The sequence below is a fragment of the Parasteatoda tepidariorum genome, chromosome 12 (assembly GCF_982258835.1).
Source record: "Parasteatoda tepidariorum strain Cologne lab strain chromosome 12, Ptep-v5.0, whole genome shotgun sequence".
NCBI lineage: Eukaryota > Metazoa > Arthropoda > Arachnida > Araneae > Theridiidae > Parasteatoda > Parasteatoda tepidariorum.
This window is the reverse complement of record NC_141766.1, coordinates 24,523,671-24,541,431: the sequence shown is the minus strand read 5'-3', so window position 1 is coordinate 24,541,431 and position 17,761 is coordinate 24,523,671. Positions and strand designations below refer to the sequence as shown.

The 17,761-nt window shown below is 29.8% G+C and overlaps 1 protein-coding gene across 4 annotated transcripts in view; it reads left to right on the top strand.

Moving 5' to 3' along the window:
- The window catches only part of LOC107436212 (leucine-rich repeat, immunoglobulin-like domain and transmembrane domain-containing protein 2), a 236,813-nt gene that overhangs the window by 157,546 nt on the left and 61,506 nt on the right, over window positions 1-17,761 (top strand). For all 4 annotated transcript variants that reach the window (XM_016047845.5, XM_016047826.5, XM_043046960.3 and 1 more), the window contains one exon: window positions 9,691-9,763. The gene's annotated coding sequence lies outside the window, so the exon portion shown is untranslated. The remainder of the gene's footprint in view (window positions 1-9,690; window positions 9,764-17,761) is intronic.

The window sequence follows — 17,761 nt, the reverse complement described above, 5'->3', positions numbered from 1 at the left end:
TTTAATAGAATTTTTTTTTAAAGAAATAGCAACGAAAATTGAAAACAAACGCTGTTAATATGACTATATATCTACCGCCTGTAACTGCCGGTCAAGTAACCCTCACTTAAGAAACCGACGGTCAAAAAAAAAAAAAAAATGGTGGAATCGCTTTTGAACTCTCGGTGAAAGTTTCCGAGTTTTGGAACTGGGAGTTACGCGTTAGGTCAGAGTCAATGGAAACGGGGGACAGCTTAGTTCAGGAACAAAAAGTGGATGGTCTTCATCCACAGGTGTTGTACTAAAAAAAAAAAAAAAAACCGTTACCATAGTCACCGCCACAGCTCCAGACGAATGTCTGGCAGAGTACCTATCTTAGACAAACAGTAGGTGGTCTTCTTAAAAATCCAGCTATTGACAATCTTTGATTGTTTTTAAAGTTTGTTTTTTCTTTATTTATAATAATGTGAAACCAAATAATGCGCATTCGATGAAAGAAACTATTTTTTTTAAGTGAATTTAATCAATAAGCAAGTTTTGTTTTAAAAAATAAATACTCGGTTGCGTTGTAGTAAAAACAAAGTTTATTCACATCAAGAGTTCACAGTTACACAATAGATATTAACGATTTGAAAAAAGGATTAACATTTATACTGTGGACAAATTTAATTTTATATTTTATTTATAATGAAAAAAAGATGCAATTGCCTAAGTTAGTTTTTTTTTTTTTTCAATTTGAAGTTGAATCTGAAGTTGTTTTCAAGTTGAAGATGCGAAAGCGTTGGGAGAAAAATGTAATTATATGTTTGTAATTATATATTTGCCCACTGTTCGGCGCTAAAGTTAACGTTTCGTGAAAAGCTACCGTAAACCAAACGCAGTCTACGCATCCAGGGGCGAGTCTACCCATTTTAGTTTTATTTAATTTTCACTATTTTAAATTGCAAATAAAAAAAAATTTACCGACTGAGGACTTAGTTCAGACTCTATGGAAGATGGCGCTATAGTAGTTTGATCCGTTTTTTATTTATTGGCGTCTTTTTAACCGACCTGTTCAAACGTCTTTTGAGAGATTTGTATTGAAAATCAGCAAACTTTTAGTTGGTGCTCCGTAAGTATATTATTATTATTACTATTTTCACTTTGGTTAAGTGATAAACTTATCTATTACATTAATTTTATATGAAAAAAACCCAAAAAGTTTTGCTGTTTTAAACAAAAAGCCAGAATTCGCGGGACGAGTCTACCCATTCGTATTTAGTTTTAATAAAGCATAATAATATAATTTAGAACTTTGTTTATATTAAAATTACGTCATTTTAAATGAATTTGAGTTTATTATTTTAATTCTGCATTGCTAAATTTATCATTAATAAGAAAATTTATAGGTTAAATATAAATGTAAATATAAAAAATCTTTATTTTACCTATTTTTTTCAATTTTTATATTGCAAAACTAACTTTTTTTATTTAATGTAAGTTAAATAAATTACTATTTATAAATTATTATTACCTCCCAAAAGAATGGGAAAAGGATTTTTCATGATTCCCAATGTTTGAATTTCGATTTTGTTAATAATGTTTAATTATTATTTATTAATTATTTAATTGTAAATTTATATTAATTTTAATTTATTTTTATGAACAATAATCAGAAAAAAATGTTATTTTATAATGTTAATGATTATAAAAACAAAACTGTGATCAAAATGTGATAATCGATCAAATACTCAATTTGTGTTATTTTATGAATAAAAAAATGGAATATATAATAAAGTTATGAATTTTACTTCATAAATATCCTATATAGTAACCAAAATAGCAAATTAATAGTAAAATTTGATTATTTACAATGTTAACATTCATTTTAGTAGAATGGGTAGTCTCGCCCCATACGAGAGATTTGTCAGCAGTTCTATAAAAATATACAGTAACAGCGTAACTGTTAATATTTTCTAAAATAGATTTCACAGCTTTAAAGAGGGATAAATAGCAATTCCGAAACACCTATTAAAAGCCTTTTTTCTTCAATATTTACAAAAGTTTGACCACTTGAAAGTTGACAAACTGAAAAAATGGGTAGACTCGCCCCGGTTTACGGTATTAAAATAAAACTAATATATATATATATATATATTTTTTTTTTACCACAAAATCTTTGATTCTGCTCTATATGACCTTTATTGAATGCGATAATACAAAATAATTAAAGACATTTGAGAGAGCTAGTTGCCTAATGCTTTAATTAAAAATATAGCATTCTAATCCCTTTGGTCCTGTACCTTTACATTTATTTAAAGCTAAGAAATATTGCTCCCCTATTGTTTTTCTTAAAAAACGAAAACATTAAAACAGCTTTGCATTGTCTCATAATAAACTCTTTATATGAAAATTTTATTCATTAGGCTCCTACATTAGTGCATTACTTCTAATCAACTGTTAAATTTTCATAATTTTTCCATGTTATTCAAAGAAGTTCCTTTCATTTGACAATTGTATGCTTCATTGACTTCTGAGTTCACCCCCCTCACATTAATTGAATATTCAATTTTCGGTGATAAAATATAATTAAAAATATAGTTAAATTATTTCCTAACTTAAGCCCATTTTCACTTCCAAATTTCTTAAATATATTTCAGTTACGAAACATTACCATTTTAAAAACTTATTTAAAATAAAATATTTTTCAATTTATAATTAAAAATATGGAATATTTTTCTCGAAATTACTTTCGGAGGGAAAAGTCCTTGTAGATTATTTTAATAAACAATAGCTTTGAATTAAATTATACTTTCAATTACTTTGTCGGATTTTAAAGTTTGGAAGGTATTTTCCTTATTTATGGAAAAATATAAATTTTTTTAAAGCTTCAGTTTGGTAAATTATTTATTCTTTGAAGGAAAAACGCAGTTATCTCACAGCAGAATAAATATGGATTATAGAGTAGGAGTTAATTAAATTTTTTTTCTCTTCAGTTCGAATAAATAATATACACATTTCCATTACATAGGCAATGTATACATTTTCCGAATATTTCGTCATCAAAATTATGAAAGATCGACATATTTAAATGTAAAATAAAGCTTAGAAAATTGGGCTTTACATTTTATGCATTTTTTACATTCGCTATAGAAAATTACTTTGTCCAAGAAAATTATTAGACTGATAAGTGAACTTTCTATTCACACATTTATAACTTTTGTTTTTTTAATAATTTCAATTTAATAATAAATTTTTAGCAATTTATACACGTTTATACAGTGTCCCCAATGAATGAGTTCCTAATTACAAAATTTAGTAGTTCTAAAAAAAAATAATTCGGGAGATAAAATAATGTAATAAACAGTTAATTGGAAAGAAAAGCTACGATTTTGTAAATAATGCTCATAATTGATTACAGAAGCTGCCAATAGATGGCACTGTACAAGACTGTAGACTTTAAGGATGATGTATGCTTTCCAGTTGCTGCATTCTGATCCCGGTGTACAGAGCAAATCTTTGCTTACATTTGCATTCCTGTAAAGCGTAGAGTTCCATCTATTGGCACGTTTTTCCTTATTTTCAAATGAGCAATGCCATCTGGTGGAAACTAGCTTGTTTATACAGACTTGAAACACATAGAGCGCAATATTTTATTAAATTTTGCTGCAACGTGAAATCAAATTTGTAAAACGTACATCGCCATCTGTCGGCAAGTTTTGTAATGCATTTGAAGAAAAATTATTTCTTAAGCTAACTGAAGACGTATACTTTATCTGTTACAATCTAATAATGTATCAATTTCCGAAACTTAATAATATTTGCATCATATGCATAACAATATGGTTTTGATCATAATATAGAGGATGATAAATTATAGAGTAAATCTTGCATTGCTTGTATTAAATCGATGAAATGGATTTTTACTCGCTTTAAATGAAGATTTAATAATAATCTTGTCCTACAAATAAAACAGCATTTAATTTATATAGAATATGAAATTAAATGTTTTATGTTAAAATAAGTAACATATTTAACATGTGTTCATATTTGTTATTTTTAAGAATGTATTGATAATCTGAAAGATAAAAAAAAACATGTTTGCATTAGTTAGCTATTGATTATTTTTGCTTATTATATTATTATAAATTAAGAATAATATAGTTACCTCAAGATAACAATGCTCATGCTATTTAAATTATCAACTATCAGGTTTTCAATATTCACATAAAATTATATGTTTCATTAAAAAACGCAGTGGATATATTGGCTTTTTAAAAGATTCATGTTTCATTTATATTTTCTTCCTAAATCCTGTAAAAAGCAGCCATTTCTGAAATAAGTGATCGGAAAATTATTTTTGCGCTATTAGGAGCAAAAATTGAATTCATTCTTGTAGAAAATTACAGCTTTGAGAGAATCCATTACCCCCATGTTGCTTTTAAAAAAAAAATGACAGAATCAAAATGATGGAAAAGCTTAGACAAAAGAAAATAGCGAAACACATGTATTTTATCTATTAGAACCTGCTGAAGATTCTGTGTGATATACAGTAATGACGTACATCAAAGTTCCGATAAATTTATACGGAGAAAACTGTAGAAATCATTTTCCAAAACGTTAAAAAATAAAAGAAAAACTATCGAAAACGAACTTGCGAAAAACAAACGTAAGAAAACTGTACGTTAAGTTACTTATGGAATGGCTTTTGGAACTTGAGATCGATGATTTTTAGTTTTCTAGAATGTTCATCGAATATTTTCTAAGAAAGTGTGATGGGAAAAAATGAAGAAAAAAAATCACTTTAGATTTATTGTGATCCGTAATAATAAAATCCGCATTCATTGGAAGCGGTAAGTAAAGTGCACGGGTAGAGAAAGCTTGAGAATTGTTAGATGGTTGAAAAAAAAAGAAAGAAATGGATAAAATAAACGCATTAAGAAGAATTAAATTAAGCTACCCATAAAACATTTCATTGGCTAAATTTTTTCCCATGGTTTATGGAAAAGCTATTTGCAGTTAAAAGAAAAAAATAGACTATGGTCCCATACATTTGTTCTTAATGTTCTCACTCTAAATAATTTCATCTAAAGTAAACGTTTCATATCAATGTCAGCGAGATTTTGCAAAGCGTCACAATTCCGCGTAACTCATACACTAACAGTAGTTCACCTTTACAGCGCATCCGCTAGAATTGCCGAAAAATCGTAAAATCTCCAAATCAATGTCAGCGAGATTTGCAAAGCGTCACAATTCCGCGTAACTTATACACTAACACTAGTTCACCTTTACAGCGCATTCGCTAGAATTTGCCGAAAAACCGTAAAATCTTAAAGGGACTAATGTTAGAAAAATGATTAAATTAAAGCATGCTATTCAAATTCTCTCTGTAATTGTAACCCTTTCACCGTAAGAAGGCATTGGAGACCGTTTTGTTAAAATAGGGGTTGCGTAGAAACGTTTAACAATCATCGGTAGTAGGAGGGGGAAAAAACGCGACTATAACGGTTCCTCAGTATAGTGACATCTCCGTGTCGAAATTAACTATCTGAATGTAAATCATACATCATCTTACTGTGGATGAACTATATCACAAAAATTGCATAATTTACCCCAGTCACATTGCATATTTTCTGGTAAAGAGCACAATATTTTGGTCACATATGTCGCTTTCCCAATACTTAAAAAATATTTTTGTATACTTATAATTAATTTCCTGTTTGAGTTTCAATTTCAAGTTTTATTCCAAGTACAGTCCTATGTCACCAGTCTTATGTTTAAGTTTTCATAAAAAATAATAATAATGACTCAAGAAAATACTAATAGTTACAAACTTAATTTTAAAAAAGTATTTTATGCTAAGGGAACAATTGAGACTGTCATGGCTTCGCCCATCTGAATTTTGTATATATGTTATACATCTTGCATATATGCACGCTTTACTATTGTAATTAATGCATAAGTTTACTTTAATCTTGTAAAATTCCATATAATCAAATAAGTTAATTTACGTTTGATTACGTTTTTCTTCAGTTTTGATTTAGTTATGGAAGATGACTTAAATTTTCGATTCAAAGTAAGCATTGTGGTGGTTGGTACCTGGAATAAATTTTTTATGAATACAGTTATACCCGATTAGATTTTAGGCATTGCTATTAAAACTTTATTTCATCTATAAATAAACATCCTTGAAATATTGCTGCAATTAACGATATAGTAATCGCTATATCAGCTGTGAAATTACTATATATATAAACAACAAAATTATTTATCAGCATTAAAAAGTGTTCAGAAAAAGACGTTACATGTTCGAAAGTTCAAACTTGTTTTTTTATTATTTTTCTTATTTTTCTTTGATTATACACATTTGTATTAAATTGTTTCAAAAAATCTCTGAATTATCACCAATTTTGAAGGACTTGCTGGTTATTTTAGTGTATTGTATATGAATAATATTGCAAGAAAATTGCTCAAAAATACTTGTCTGTAAAAGAAATCAGCTATTTTTTTTGTATATAAAACTGACATTTAGACGACGCACATCTCTTTAACCAAGTCGTAATGCATTATTTTTCTTCACATACTTTATGCTAAGAAAGCATTTATACAATAAAAAAAGACTTGTAATATTTTTAGTTACACAAAAGTTAGTACGAGGCGTTTTTTTTAACAATAACTTAAAGTTCAGTGTAAATTTCAATGAAACCTTTTGTAAAAAAAAAAAAAAAATTAAAAATATCACGAGTTAACTTTCAACCTTTACAACAGAAAAAAAAGTCTAGGTAACAGGCAACTTCCTTTGCATCTAATCTTCCTCAATCTTTTCAAACAAAACTGGAGTAAATACCTTTTTCTTGAAGTATGCTTATATTGAAATACAGGAGAAATTGGCTTCTGTGAGTTTCAGGAACGATGCTTACGTTGCTGGAAATTGATCGGAACAAAGTGGAGAAGTGTTAAGAATATAAATTCAAAGCATCATTCAATGCAAGCCAAGTTTCCTTGTTGGCTAGAAAAAGAATCGACGTTTTTTGGATTTCGCAATGAATAGGTTAGCAAACATCACTGTCGGTAGGAAAAGTGAAATGAAGTGGGCTCTATTGTGGATAATGCATTCTTTGATGTTTGGCCGAGGATTTCGGCTTATTTTTCTTTCTGATGGAAGTTTCCAAGCATTTGGGAGGACTCTTGAAATGACTTATCTAGTTCGTAATCGCTTCGTTGATTCCATTCGTTAAATATCTTTCCTTAGATTATGAAAGCATACAAAAGTTATGTCGAGTTAGTTTAATTCAAAGTTAATGGGAAACTTATAAGCTTGATGTACCTTTAATGCTAAGAAAAAAGAAAGATATTAAAACTATATTCCGTATTTCTCGGTTGAAGAAACTAAATCGTAAAGTTAAATATTCGAAAAAATCTGGTATGTACCTTAAGATTTAAGTTATATTTAAAATTAGTTATTATAATGGCTGCCCAAATGAAATGTTGAAGAGTGCGATTGTGTCAGAATGACTGCAGCTATAACAACGTGACTGAACAGGGGAATAAAGGACGGTAGGAGGATGTACACTGCGTACAGTGTCCAACCAACACCTCCTAGAAGAAGGAAGGCCTCAGCACGGATCAATTTAGTAGTCCGATGTGTCGAAATTAACTGCGCAGTTAATGAAAAAGAAGAAAGATGTCATTACGTTCGGGGTACTAAGCTGCGCAATGGTTGAAAATACGAAATATGTCATTACGTTTGGACTACTAAAGGATATTTATGGTAACCCGTGCAGAGGCCTACTCTATTCTAGGAGGTGTTGGTCCAACAGTGAATGCTGTTCGTGATAAAGAATATTGTTCGAAAGTAAAGTCACGTTATACATGGATGCGTCCAGATCGGACAAACAACTGATTTCCCTCCCCAAGGGATCTCAATAAATTTAACACAATACTGCGGTACTCTGGTGAACTACGTTACGCAATAAAAAGCGAACAACCTTCTCATACAGCAAGTGATCCTCCTCCATGAGAATGCCCACTAACACCTCTCGTGAAATCCAGACGATTTTAACAAATTTCCGTTGGAAAGTGTAGCAACACCCGCCGTACAGTTCAGATTTGTCACCATGTGTTTGTCACATTTTTCGGCCACTTATGAAAGCATTGCAGGTATATGTTCCCATTGGAATGATGAAGCGAAAAGAAATGTGCAAGACTTCCTACAAAATCGACCACAATCTTTCTACAACTAAGCATAAAACTGCTACCTACACGATGGGACCCGTGTTCAACGCCCATGGCGATTTCTTTTGATTTCCAATGAAGATGCTCTTTTCATTCAACTTGTTCACTTTTCATTTTTGCAACCCTTATATATTTAAAATGCCACTTATATTTAAAAGTACTATATTAAAACTTAATATACTAATTTTATTAGGTACCAAAGTAAAGCTCAAGTTAATATATTAAATTCTGAAGTTTACATCAATATATGAAAAAAAGTTTTTAATTTATGTTCGATCTGTGACAAAAAAAAAATAGTTGAGCTTTTGATCCCAAATCATAAAAATAAGCAACATCTAAAGCCCAGAATTCAAACTTTTAAAAGAAAATTTCACAATTAAATCATTTCTTGTTTTTAACACATTTTTTGTTTCATGTTATGTATCGTTGTAACTTTCTAGGAGTTTCCTTGCCTAGCATGGTAAGTTTAAAAAAAACTATTTCATTAGTCAGATTCGAAAATTATGTAGGCTTTTGCTTGGAAGTATAAAAATAAAAGCAAAACTTTATTTTTGCAGAATCTTCAGTAGACCCTTATTTTAGAACTGTACTCCCACTGTACGTGCAAAAGCTATAACTTTTTATTTCAGTGGCTGTGTCAGCCTGACCTCTAATAGGACGTGTTAGATTCATAATTTTTAATAATTTCAATTAAATTTTTTCCTTTTTCTTCAACTTCCTCCCCCCCCCCCCCGCAGATCTAAGTTATCAAATTTTCTCCCTTTCACCAGCTTGGATCAGTTAGTTACACTTAGCTGTTATTTAGATGTGTATAAACATCACCATTATGACGTATGTTTTCAATCAGTATCCCAATAATATAATGAGAATTTATGATTCAAATTTAAAAGTAACAATACAATACTATTTAAACGGGTTTTCAATTTTTTGGAAAAATTAAAAGGGGGAAGAATTTATTTAAAAATTTAAACAACAGCTCTGCTTTCTCATATTCAGAAAATTTATCGCTTTTTTTCTTACTTTTAACAGTTTCATAAATTCGAATTCGTTTTATTTTTTTTAAATATATGTCAATAAGCAAAAGTTTAAATTTTAAAGTATATCAAGCTCATAAAACAAAGTTCATTTTTAATGTATTTTAACGTAAATTATATTATTGCCTCTTGTTATCAGGATTTTTTATTTCATTTTTTATTAAGCTAACATCAACCTCGATTCTAACCAATAATCTATCTCACGACTTATTTTAATTCTTTAAGTTATGTAAATAGGTAATGATGTAGTTATTGTACTTGCTTCAATGAATCCAGAGAACCATTATCTACTCACTTTCGACGGTGTTACAACGTAATTTTCTTGTTTATTTTCTCTGTCAATCCTCTTTAAGATGCCATGAATGCAAATTTTAAATTTTATTTTAAGACATGTGCTGAAATTGTTTGTGTATGTTTATTATATGTTTTTTCTTTTTTTAAATCTTGTAAACTTTTTTTACAGGTGACGATTTTGGAAAAGCGAACTGACCAGATATCGCCTATAGGGCGTCACTGCAAATACCTGGTTATTTGTGGTAAGTTCATTTTGGAAATGTATGCTAACTGAAGTGTAACTTTGTTAAAGTTCTCTTAAATATAAGCATTATATTTTCTAAATCTAATTTACTATTAATTTTAAATATTTTATAAAAGTTAATGCCAAAAGTAGCTAAATTTTTGCTGACAATTTTTAAACCTGTATTCTTGCAATATTTTTCTTTCAGATTGCCCTTTTCGTGTTAAAAAAAGTACCTCATTAATAATTTTGTGAATTTAATTATCAATTCGGTCCAGGCAGTTGTGCCTGAATTTAATATATAGTTAAAGCTTTAAAATTAGAAAAAAATTATAAAACATAATTAATTTGAAGTGTGAAATGTACTTTTCACATATCAGTCTTTTTTGCTAATTGATTCTTCTTCTTCTCATTGGCACGACAGCTCAGGATGGGCCTTGGCCTTCTCAACACGCCTATGCCACGCCATTCTTCTCTTAGCCAAGGTTCTCCAGTTTATTATCTTTAAAACTTGTAGGTCCTTTTCAAGGCAGTCTAGAAATCTTTGGTTTGGCCGTCCTCTTTTTCTGGTACCTGTTGGCCTGGCACTGAAAAACTTTTTGGTTGTCCTGCTATCCTCCATTCTTATAATGTGGCCTGCCCATTTAATCCTTTGAATTTTGATAAATTTAATGGCATCAAGTTCTTTATATGCTTTGTAAAGTTCCGTGTTTGATCTTGTAAACCAGGTACCGTTTTTACTTATTACACCAAAAATGCTTCGCAGTATTTTTCTCTCAAGTCTAGCTATCATATTTTCATCTCCACGGGTCATTGTCCAGGTCTCGCATGCGTATGTAAGCACTGATCGTATAAGACATTTACAGAGTAACTCTTTTGTTTTTCTTTTTATTAGGCTTAACTTAAGTTAGACCATAAAAACACTTATTGGACATCGTGATTCTCGTGTGTTGACCCAATTGATTAGTTCTCTAAAAAAGCTCTAATATGTAACTAAATTTTAGCGATCTCGGTTTTTGCATTATGATGCAATAATCGGATAAAATATTGTTTCAACAATTGAACGCGTGATAAAAAAAAATTGCATCAATATGAAACATTTTATCAATTTTATTATATCTTTTTAGCTGACCACAATAATATCTATTTGAGAGGTTATTGGGAATTAATATGTTAGATTTAATGTTCTTATTATAGAAGACAGAAAAAAGTGAAGGCTCCTTTTTGAAAACGTGAAACTAATCCTTGTATAATATACATAAATTATTATTATTATTTTTTAAAGTAGAATTACTTAAAATGCTAGCTCAACACCCTGACGTTATTAAATTGATATAATTATTAAAAAAAATATTTTACTGCTTTTTTTCTGAAGTATTTATTTTCAGCTTTTTTCGTGGCTCCTTTCGCTTACATTACATTTCTATAACAAACATACTAAATTTCGTTTTTTTACATTCTTCATGCAAATAATTTTACACTGTGCTTTATAATTTTCTTTTAAAAAGAGACTTAGAATCATTCTTTTGTCATTTTTTTAAAAACTATATATATATATTTATTTATTTCCCATTTTGTTGCCCTTGAAATGAATATGTACATTAATATATGTTATACAATAATTTTTGATAACGTAGAAAAATGGCTTTTCTGTGACCAGTTTAAGTGATTTGTTAAATTTATGATCCAATCACATTAAATACCATTATAATTCATACGCAGCCAATTTTCTCTATCGTTTTTCTATCTGCTGGTGATCTAATTCAATTGGTCTAAAGTATTCATGATGGACATTTATCAAGCTTGAATTTCCGTACAAATTGTTCGTGAGAGAGCTCTGATGAAATAATGAATATGCGTCGGGAATTCTGTAGCTTAAAATGCGCCGCGTAAAATAAATGTCATAGATTAAGAATATGAAAATTTTAGATATAGTCTCACAGACAAATTATTTGTCACTGTCGCCCGAGAAAGGAAAAATCTTCATTGGGAAAGGAAGTTAAAAATAAGTTCTAAGTAAGAAAAAGGAGCTTCTTTGGTAACTCATAAAATAAATAATGCATTAAATATTTCTGGTTTATTATTTTTTAAACCGGTTTATACGTACTTATTTAAACATTAATAATATATTTTTTTATTAGAGTAAATTTTGAATCCAAATGTAGTTTTAAGGAATAAAAAAATATTCCAAGAATGCTGCAATAGCCTAACAATGATTAATTATTATTAGTATAGTTAATGATATGGTAATTAATCCTTTTTTTTTAATTTCTACGTAAAGGATAAAATAAATCTTCAGAAAAACTCTTTTTTTTTTTTTTTTTTTTTCTTCCCAGAAAATTCTATTCATTAATTTAGAGAGGGAAAAAGTAATGGTTCTTTCGGAACTAATGATCTCTCTGTGTGAATGGTTTTGAAAAATATGCTCGTAAATTGAGGCACCTGGTTACTAAACCAGTCAAATCCACGTTTTTTTTTTTTTTTTTTCCTTATTGCAGTTTAGTCACACGACGCGACCCAATTCTGAGTTAACGTCTATCTATGTTCAACTCCGTAATTTTGAACCTAATCCAAGAAACGAGTTAACTCCTGGATCAGGCAATGCTACAAACTAGTTTTCAAGGAGAACATTTTGATGGGATTAACCAGTATTTGAGTTGCATGGTAAGGGAAATCACGGAAACTTTCCGTAGTTAGCCCGATGTCAAATGGATTTTAATCCATAATCTGTCCACCTCTGAGAATGTTTTATATCAGCACTGTAGTTAATACGACCAGGGAGCAGAATTTGTATCGACCAGCTACCGTTGGGATTGAAACCTGGGTCACCTCATTGGGAGGCGAACACTCAATACCCTGAGGCACCGCGCCACAACATGGTTGACTTATAAGCTTTTATAATTCACAGTAGATGGCAGCGCATTAAAAATATTCATTTTATTGCAAACATGATGTTTTTCACTACACGAGGCTCTCTGAAATAATGGAAAATCTAGATGATCATTGTATTTCCTCAAGCTGGGATTTGAACCTGGGTTACCTTATAAAGCAGCAAGTGCTCTATATCTTGAGCCACCGTGGTTGCACCAGGAATATTCCTGAGTTTTGGGCAGCTCCGCAATCGATTGCTGTCCGACATAACAGAGGGATCCCTAAATTTATCTTAATACAATGCGATAAGTATTCGCTAATATATATACATATATATTAGCGAATACTTATATATATATATATATATATATATATATATATATATATATATATATAATTGGTATGCAATTATGTCCGTTAATAATTCTTTAAAATTGCTTTTTATGCAAAGTAATTAATTCTTCTTAAAGGATATGAAGTAAATTTCACTGAAATAATAGTAAATATTTAATAGTTTTTATTACATCCCCGTTTTTCTGAAATAAAAGATCGATTTAAAAAATAAACAAGACAAACATTTTAAACAATACTTTATTGATTGAAAAGGATCTCGCCTCTTCACATCGCCAAAAAATGGGGGGGGGGAGTAACCGAACTCCCTTAACTTTGTTATAACTCTGTTTTTCGCTTGTGCTGAATTTGCGCGGATTATTTTTTGAGAAAAATAAATAAACTTAAGTTGACAGCCATTGATCCATAGTTGAATCAAAAGCATTTTTTCCCTTCATTTTAAAATAAAACTTCGGTTTTTGTTAGCTCTCTATATTTAGGAAGCTTGCTCATTTTTTCGTCTTGATTGTTCTGGGATGCTCTAGGTAGAGTTCAATTTCCTGAATGTATATATGGAATTAAAAATATAAATGAAACTTTAAATAACTATCTGAATCTTATACGAAATATGAAGGGGACCAAAAAGTAATGTTTCGGTGCACTTCGTTGTTCCTTTATCATTGATCCTTTATCAACTGATTGTGTCACATTTTACCGTTATAGTGACTTATTTATTCGAAAATAATTTGCTCCTATTTTTTTCACATTTTCGTGAGACAAAAACTATATAAGGTATTGAATGATTCTTGATTTTCACATGGATAGTAACGCAACAGTTTGTCGATGACCTTTATATTTTGGACACAGTATGCGTGTTTAAGAAAATGGACACATCTGAAAATGTATGTTTAATGAAATGGACATAAAATTTGATTTTGTTTTTCGAACTTCTCTTACATAAGTCCCAGTTTGAGAATTGATATGGTCCTATTTGAGCTGCTCTCATTTTCGTAAACTAGCATTTTGAGCTGTGTCCGGAGTAAAAATCTCACCGACGAGTTGCTTCAAAGTGCATTAGACGTTCGTAAATGTCAAGAGTGATGTTCTTAGTTCAAATCCTGTAATTTTGATTTCTTCGTCTCTTACACCAACTCAAGAAAAAAAAAATAAATAGGGTTGAAGGTAATGCCTCACCCACCAAACTTGCCCGGTATTGCGCCACAGCATTTCCATTTATAGAGGCAGCATTTTCTTAATGACAAAAAAGTGTTTAATATGGTTGATATCATAAATGATCCCTGGTAATCTGCTTGAAATATAATTAATTTTTATTGGTCCTGCATTAAAATCTGCAAACTAGATGACAAAAGATGCTTGATAACGGAATAGATTACATTATTCACTAAAAATAACGACTTATTAGAGATTTATATGTTTGAATTTGACCAGTTAAGTGTAATAGGACCAGTTATTTTTAGAAATTCCTCAAAGGGTGCGGAATTAAAATCAGGCAATGATGTATAAATACGTCGTACTCAGGAAAAATGGTCCTATTACAACTTTTACGAAATACTTACAACTAGGATTTTTTTATCAGTTGCAACATAGGACTGCTTTTTACCCAAAATAAAGTAATCAGAGATGAATAGTCTGCAATTAATAATACTAAGAGCTTCTTTTATTCCTTTCAAAAACCAGCAATAAATGAATGAGTTTTGCTGCCAGCTTTTCTTTTCCATCTTAGTTTCAGCCCTGTTTTAAAAGCGATGAAGAGAGCTTTTGGATTGAATGCTTCGAACTCTTTTTTATTCAATTCAAGAATGTTTAGGACAGTTTTCTTGTAGCAAAAATTGGTCTCTGCTAATTGTTTATATTGGGTCTGCAAATCAACGCCTGCCGTCCAATTAACGGCTTAGGTATGTTTTTGGTTTCAAGATGCGAGCCTACTTTCCTCTCCCAATTCAAAATACTATTGGTAATGTACTATTTGTATTTTAATGGAAACATGTTGCCTAATAATATTATTATTATATATTATTGAAATTTCGAGTTTTGGTAGTCAATGGTAATTTTGAGTTTTAAATGAAGTGTAACTAGTTTTTTTCTTTTTCTTTTTTTTTCCTTTGGTCGTATGCCTGTTTAGGCGATGGGGGTGCGAGTGTTCCTGTTTCTCAGTGGCGCCATCTACGGCCAGGAATTCGACTTCTGCGACGCCATTCACATTACCCGTTTACAGGGTGGGTCACATTTACACACAAAGAAGAAAGGACATAGAAGACACACAGAGAGGAAGAGACTTCCATGCTGTGACCGGGATTCGAACCCAGGGCCTTTCTGATGCAAGGACACTTCCCTGCCCCCTACATAGGCCGGTCGGCGCGTAACTAGTTAATAAACATTAATAACAAGCGCGCTTAACTAGTTAATAAAAATAAATTTGGAAAAAATAAACCAAACAAATCAGTTTTCCTTAATATTCAGAAAATAAATAATATTTTATTTTCATCCGTAATTTATATTTCATTTTACATTTGTTATTTATTTTATAGTGATAAAATAATTAGGCTTTGGGGAATGTAATGAGAAGCGATACTTAGTCCATTTATGATCTTTTTGCATCTAGCTGTATCGTTTTGTTCGCTACTATGTAAATTATAAGTGCTAGGAATTTTCATTCAGTAACAAGTTCGATATACTTAAGTATATTTTTCACAGTTAAATCATGTTTATTCTCCAAAAAACGCTTTTTGAAATCTGTCCTGAGCAATTTAAAGTGCGGATTATCATTGTATTGCTTTTACCTCATTATTTATTTAAATAATGTCTTTTAAATGTATTAAATACTTTTTTAAAATTTTGTAGAAATTATTTGTAGCTATGATGCTACGTCGATTTTCATACAGACTGAATAAGATACAATATTTCAGTTGGTTGGTTGTTTAGAAAAGCACGATTTTTTTCCCTTAAGAATTAGTTAAAATATTTTTGCTTACAAAAAGTATTAAATTATCTTTTATTTTTATATATAGACTAGAGCGTGCTTCCCTTTAGTTTCAGTTGCTTAAAGTTAAATCAAGTTACGAATTCGAACATTTATATTAAAAAAAAAGAAGTGTTTAAAAAGTTAGTCATTAAAACTGTATGATAAGCCTTTTTAAAGTAATAGCGTTTCGATTTAATTAACGCTTAAATGAAGCTTTTAAAATACCAAATTCTTGTCTCAATTTTCTGAAATATTGTGATGATCTGTTTAAGAAATAGCTTCTTTCCCTCCACGTCCTATTTAATTTAAGCATTAATTAATCTCTTTTTGAGCATTAAAAATTTACAAATATTATCCCATCACAATATTTTTTTCCCACCTTTATTTATTCACTGTCAGCATTTGTCGCTATAAAATGAGGTTAGCAGGAAATCAAGCTGGACGGCTCATCCAGGAACCTAGTTTTAATTAAAAGACAACGAAATACGAAAATACGCCAATTAGCGTACTTTCACGTCAGATTCTCGTCTTATCTCGCCCGCTTAATTACTCACTTTGTTTTTCTTAACCTTAATCTACGTAAGAAATTCAATTGTGCTCTTAAATAAATATCAAAGTGGAGAGAATTAATTTTTGACTGACTTTGGCCTGAAGCTGTAATGGGGAAAAATGGGGATTTTTTTAAATGCTTCTTATTCAGTGAAGAAGCAAAGGATCATATTTTTGATTGGTTTTACCTTACATGTCCCATATATATTTTTAGCGAAAAAAATTTTCTTTTGTGAAAATAAGTCTTACTTTTACAATAAGTAAATAAAATTTAATTCATTTTATTGCCGTAATTACATTTTTAATTTCGAGCCATGAAAGATTTTATCTTTAGATTGCTGCTTGTGAATATGATAAATGTAAAAAAAGTGAAGAAAAAAATTTTTTAGTTTAAATCAAATTTAATTTTTCATAATTTCGTTATTCCTTCGTTTTTATTTCTGTCTTATTTGTCCTGTGAGCAAATCTAATAATGTTTCATTTAATTCTTTTTAATAAATCCGATTGCAGTATTTACATAGTCTGCTTTTTTCCCCTCGAGGATTACTTAGTAAAAAGTTTAAATATTCTATTACTAAATGTTTCAATCAATATATTTTCTAACTATCATCAGGATTAAAAATCAACTGATGGTATATTGAATAAATAAATAAAAGAAATGTTAAATAAAAGAAGTTTGATGTTAGAAAGCTTAATTTTTTTGAAAGTTTCTCTGGAGTGAAACATGCGTCATGATTTGATTTCATATTTGTTTTTTTATTTTTATTTTATCGAAATTGCTTCCAAAAAAATCAGGGAGGAAATTTAATCAAAGATATAGAATGTTGTTATCTTTGAAGAGCATAAAATAGAAGAGGAGAGTGCAATAACATTTTTACTGATTTTAAAGTAAAAAGTATAATCGAATTTCATATAAAACGGAAAATAAAATGGAAAACAGAAATGATGCAATTAAATATAAAATGTACCAGGTGTTTCAAATATGACCGATTATTTGAAAAATAAATTTTAAAAAATATTCCTTTTTCTGCTTTCTGCTTAGGGAACCAGAGAAATTCTCAGAGTTTTTAAATTAGTTACCTCTAGCTAAATTACTAAATTAGTTTGCAACTAATGGAGAAAAAGAGAAAAACAAGGTTTTCGATCTGAGGGGGGAAAAAAATGGAAAATAATAAGGGAGTGCACTTTTAGAAAGAAGAATAAGACTCCTGTGCAAATATTTTAATAGTATCTTATTTGCAGCTATATTGCTTCGTTCGAAATTCTCTGATTTATGGTATTCTC